This window comes from Neodiprion pinetum, chromosome 5 (assembly GCF_021155775.2).
Source record: "Neodiprion pinetum isolate iyNeoPine1 chromosome 5, iyNeoPine1.2, whole genome shotgun sequence".
NCBI lineage: Eukaryota > Metazoa > Arthropoda > Insecta > Hymenoptera > Diprionidae > Neodiprion > Neodiprion pinetum.
The window spans coordinates 13,874,293-13,881,289 of NC_060236.1; positions in this window are offsets into that span (position 1 = coordinate 13,874,293).

The window sequence follows — 6,997 nt, forward strand, 5'->3', positions numbered from 1 at the left end:
TGGGCAGATGATTAAAAAATATACAGGATTTTTGTAATAATTAACTATCATTTTAAAAAATTTAAATAATGTGAAGAAATATTATTTTAAAAATTTCTCTTTTTCTGAAAGTAAATGTAAATTCATAATAGATATATATATATATATATACATACATACACACATATATAAATATATATATACATTCATATATATTTATATTATACAATAATATACAGAATATGAATAGGGCTCATTAGGTTGATGGATTTATTAAAATAAGAAATGATTTATTTAAATGAATTATTTTTCTTAAATTAGAGAAAAATTAATTTCTAAAAATTGAAAATATGAAATTGAATGAATAATAATTTATCTATCTATATGTTTTCTCTAAATTTTGAATAATTTCTAATTTATTGTACAAATGTTCCAAATTACAATTTATAAAGTGAATTAAAAGGCTTTTTTCTAGAGAATAATATTTTCATTGATATCATAATTGATATGTGGGCAGATGATTGAAAAATATATAAGATTTTTGTAATAATTAAAGGTCATTTTAAAAATTCTAAATAATGTAAAAAAAATTTTTTTTAAAATTTCTCTTTTTCACAAAGTGAATAAGAATTCTCAATATGTATATATATATATATATATATATGTACACACACACGTGTATAAATATATATTTATATATGTTCATATGATACATTGATATAATAAAATATCAATGGAGGTAATTGGGTTGAATAATTTGATAGAATGAAAGATGATTCATTTAAATGAATTATTCTTCTCAAAATGAAGAAAAATTGATTTTCAAAAATCAAAAATATAAAAATGAGAGAATAATAATTTATCTATCTGTATGTTTTTGGTGAATTCCATATTAATTTCTAATTAACTGTATAAATGTTCCGAATTACACATTATAAAGTGAATTTAATGGGATTCTTCTGAGGAATAATATTTTTATTTTGATTAATATTTGAGCAGATAATCAAAAAATATATAGGATTTTTCTCACAATTATATATGATTGTAAAAAATTTAACTAACGTAAAAATTTTTATGTTTCAAAAATTTCTCTTTTCCCAGAAGTGAGTCAAAAATTATAATATACAATTATATATATACATGCGCACACACAATATATATATATTTATATATATTTATATTATACATTAATATACAAAATATAAATAGAGATCATTAGGTTAATGGATTTATTGAAATAAGAAATGATTTATTTAAATGAATCATTTTGCTTAAATTAAAGAGAAAATTAAAATTCAAGAATTAGGAATATGAAATTAAATAAATAATAATTCATCCATCCGTATGTTTTCTCTAAATTTTATGATTATTTCTAATTTATTGTATGAATGTTTTAAATCACAATTTATGAAGTGAATTAAATAGCATATTTCTAGAGAATAATATTTTTATTTTAATCAATATGTGGGCAGATGATTGAAAAATATATAGGATTTTTGTAATAATTAACTATCATTTTAAAAAATTTAAATAATGTGAAGGAATATTATTTTAAAAATTTCTCTTTTTCTGAAAGTAAATGTAAATTCAAAATAGATATATATATATATACATATATACATACATACACACATATATAAATACATATTTATACGTGTTCATATTATACATTAATATAATAAAATATCAATGGAGGTAATTGAGTTGAATAATTTAATAGAATAAAAAATGATTTATTCAAATGGATTATTTTTTTAAATTGAAGGAAAATTAGTTTTTGAAAATCGAAAATATAAGAACAAAAGAATGATAATTTATCTATCTGTATGTTTTCGGTAAATTCCATAATTATTTCTAATTAATTGTATTAATGTTCCGAATGACCATTTATGAAGTAAATTTAATGGGATTTTTCTGAGGAATAATATTTTCATGTTATATATTTTTCAATTATCTGCTCAAATATTAATTAAAATGAAAATATTATTCTATATATATATATATATATATATATATATATATATATATATATATATATATATATATATGTATATATATATATGCACACACACAATATATATATACATTTATATATATTTATGTAATACATTAATATACAGAATATAAATAGAGGTCATTAGGTTAATGGATTTATTAGAGTAAGAAATGATTCATTTAAACGAATTATTTTTTTTGAATTAAAGAAAAATCAAATTTGATAAATTAAAAATATGAAATTAAATGAATGATAATTTATCTATCTGTATGTTTTCTCTAAATTTTATAATTATTTCCAATTTATTGTATGAATGTTCCAAATTACAATTTATAAAGTGAATTAAATGGCATTTTTCTGAAGAATGATATCTTTATTTCAATTAATATGTGGGCCGATGATTAAAAAATATAAAGGATATTTGTAGTAATTGAATATCATTTCAAAAAATTTAAATAATGTTAAAAAAATTTTTTTTTAAAATTTCTCTTTCTCACAAAGTGAATGAAAATTCACAATAAATATATATATATATATTATATATATATGTGTACATATATGTATATATATGTACACACACACATACATGATTACATAATTATATATGTTTATATTATACATTGATATAATAAAATATTAATGGAGGTAACTGAGTTGAATAATTTGATGAAATGAAAAAGGATTCATTTAAATGAATTATTTCCCTCAAATTGAAGGAAAATTAATTTTTAAAAATTGAAAATATGAAAATGAAAAAGTGATAATTCATCTTTCTGTCTGTTTTCGGTGAATTCCATAATCAGTTCCAATTCATTGTATAAATGTTCCAAATTTCAATTTATAAAGTAAATAAAATGGCATTTTTCTAATGAATAACATTTCATCATAATCAATATGTGAGCAAAAAATTAAAAAATATGTAGGATTTTTCTAACAATTTTATATAATTTTGAAAAATTTGAATCATGTAAAAAAACTTTTTTTTTAAAATTTCCCTTCTTTTGAAAGTAAATTAAAAATCATAATATACATATATATATATATATATATATATATATATATATATATATATATATATATACACACACACACACACCCATATGTATAGATATATTTATATATATTTAGATTATACATTAATATTATAAAATAAGAATGGAGGTCATTAAGTTAAATGATTAAATGGAATAGAAGATCATTTATTTAAACAAATTATTTTCCTGAAAGTGAAAAATAATGAATTCATGAAAATTGAAAATATAAAATCAAACAAATATTAATTTATCTATCTATATGTTTTCTTTGAATTTCATAAATGTTTCTCATTTATTGTATGAATGTTCCAAATAACAGTTTATGAAGTGAATTAAACGGCATCTTTCTGAAGAATAATATTTTCATTTCAAATAATATGTGAGCAGATGGTTAAAAAAAATATAGGATTTTTCTAATAATTATATATAATTTTAAAAAATTTGAATCGCCTGAAAAAAATTTTTTTTTCAAAAATTTCTTTGTCTCTAAAAGTAAATCAAAAATTATAATATATATATATATATATATATATATATACATATATATATATAAATAAATACATATGTGCATGTATATATGTATGCACACACGCAATGTATATATATATTCATATACATTTATATTATACATTAATATGAAGAATATAAATAGAGGTCATTAGGTCAAATGACTTATTAAAATGAGAGATGATTCATTTAAATGAATCATTTTTTCAAATTGAAGGGAAATTGATTTTTAAAAATTGAAAATGTGAAGAAAAAAAAACAACAATTCATCTATCTGTATGTTTTCGGTAAATTCCATAATTATTTCGAATTAGTTGTATAAATGTTCCGAATTACAATTTATAAAGTAAATTTAATGGGATTCTTCTGAAGAATAATATTTCCATTTTATATATTTTTTGATTATCTGCTCAAGTATTAATTAAAATAAAAATATTATTCTATATATATATATATATATATATATATATATGCACACACACAATATATATATACATTCATATATATTTATATTATACAATAATATACAGAATATGAATTGGGCTCATTAGGTTGATGGATTTATCAAAATAAGAAATGATTTATTTAAATGAATTATTTTTCTTAAATTAGAGAAAAATTAATTTCTAAAAATTAAAAATATGAAATTAAATGAATAATAATTTATCTATCTATATGTTTTCTCTAAATTTTTAATTATTTCTAATTTATTGTACAAATGTTCCAAATTACAATTTATAAAGTGAATTAGGGGCATTTTTCTAGGGACTAATATTTTCATTTTAATTGATATGTGGGCAGATGATTGAAAAATATATAAGATTTTTGTAATAATTAAAGGTCATTTCAAAAATTCTAAATAATGTAAAAAAAAATTTTTTTAAAATTTCTCTTTTTCACAAAGTGAATGAAAATTCACAATATGTATATATATATATATATATATATGTACACACACACATGTATAAATATATATTTATATACGTTCATATGATACATCGATATAATAAAATATCAATGGAGGTAATTGGGTTGAATAATTTAATAGAATGAAAGATGATTCATTTAAATGAATTTTTTTTCTCAAAATGAAGAAAAATTGATTTTTAAAAATCAAAAATATAAAAATGAAAGAATAATAATTTATCTATCTGTATGTTTTCGGTAAATTCCATATTAATTTCTAATTAACTGTATCAATGTTCCGAATTACACATTATAAAGTGAATTTAATGGAATTCTTCTGAGGAATAATATTTTCATTTTGATTAATATTTGAGCAGATAATCAAAAAATATATAGGATTTTTCTCATAATTATATATGATTTTAAAAAATTTAAATGACGTAAAAATTTTTATTTTTCAAAAATTTCTTTTTTCCCAAAAGTGAGTCAAAAATTATAGTATACAATTATATATATACATGCGCACACACAATATATATATATATTTATATATATTTATATTATACATTAATATACAGAATATAAATAGAGGTCATTAGGTTAATGGATTTATTAAAATAAGAAATGATTTATTTAAATGAATCATTTTCCTCAAATTGAAGAAAAAATTAAAATTCAAAAATTAGGAATATGAAATTAAATAAATAATAATTCATCCATCCGTATGTTTTCTCTAAATTTTATGATTATTTCTAATTTATTGTATGAATGTTTTAAATCACAATTTATGAAGAAAATTAAATAGCATATTTCTAGAGAATAATATTTTCATGTTATATATTTTTTAATTATCTGCTCAAATATAAATTAAAATGAGAATATTATCCTATATATATATATATGCACACACACAATATATATATACATTTATATATATTTATGTAATACATTAATATACAGAATATAAATAGAGGTCATTAGGTTAATTGATTTATTAGAATAAGAAATGATTCATTTAAACGAATTATTTTTTTTGAATCAAAGAAAAATCAAATTTGATAAATTAAAAATATGAAATTAAATGAATGATAATTTATCTATCTGTATGTTTTCTCTTAATTTCATAATTATTTCCAATTCATTGTATAAATGTTCCAAATTACAATTTATAAAGTGAATTAAATGGCATTTTTCTCAAGAATAATATCTGTATTTCAATTAATATGTGGGCCGATGATTAAAAAATATATAGGATATTTGTAGTAATTGAATATCATTTCAAAAAATTTGAATAATGTAAAAAAAAATTTTTTCAAAAATTTCTCTTTCTCACAAAGTAAATGAAAATTCACAATAAATATATATATATATGTACACACACACATACATGATTACATAATTATATATGTTTATATTATACATTGATATAATAAAATATCAATGGAGGTGATTCAGTTGAATAATTTGAAAGAATGAAAAATGATTCATTTAAATGAATTATTTTTCCTAAAATGAAGGAAAATCAATATTTGAAAATCAAGAATATAAACATAAAAGAATAATAATTTATCTATCTGTATGTTTTCGGTAAATTTCATAATTATTTCTAATTTATTGTATAAATATTCCAAATTACAGTTTATTAAGTGAATTAAATGGCATCTTCCTGAAGAATAATATTTTTATTTCAAATAATATGTGAGCAGATGATTGAAAAAAATATGGAATTTTTGTAATAATTAAATATCATTTTAAAGAATTTAAATAATGTGAGAAAATTTTTTTCAAAAATTCTTCTTTTTTTGAAAGTCAATGGAAATATATAATATATTTATATATATATATACACACACACACATATATACATATATATTTATAGATGTTCATATTATACATTGATATAATAAAATATCAATGGAGGTAACTGAGTTGAATAATTTGATGAAATGAAAAATGATTCATTTAAATGAATTATTTTCCTAAAATTGAAGGAAAATTAATTTTTAAAAATTGAAAATATGAAAATGAAAAAGTGATAATTCATCTTTCTGTCTGTTTTCGGTGAATTCCATAATTAGTTCCAATTCATTGTATAAATGTTCCAAATTTCAATTTATAAAGTAAATAAAATGGCATTTTTCTAATGAATAACATTTTATTATAATCAATATGTGAGCAAAAAATTAAAAAATATGTAGGATTTTTCTAACAATTTTATATAATTTTAAAAAATTTGAATCATGTAAAAAAACTTTTTTTTAAAAAATTTCCCTTCTTTTGAAAGTTAATTAAAAATCATAATATACATATATATATATATATATATATATATACACACACACACCCATATGTATAGATATATTTATATATATTTAGATTATACATTAATATTATAAAATATAAATGGAGGTAATCAAGTTGAATGATTAAATGGAATAGAAAATCATTTATTTAAACAAATTATTTTCCTGAAATTGAAAAATAATGAATTTATGAAAATTGAAAATATGAAATCAAATAAATATTAATTTATCTATCCATATGTTTTCTTTAAATTTCATAAATGTTTCTCATT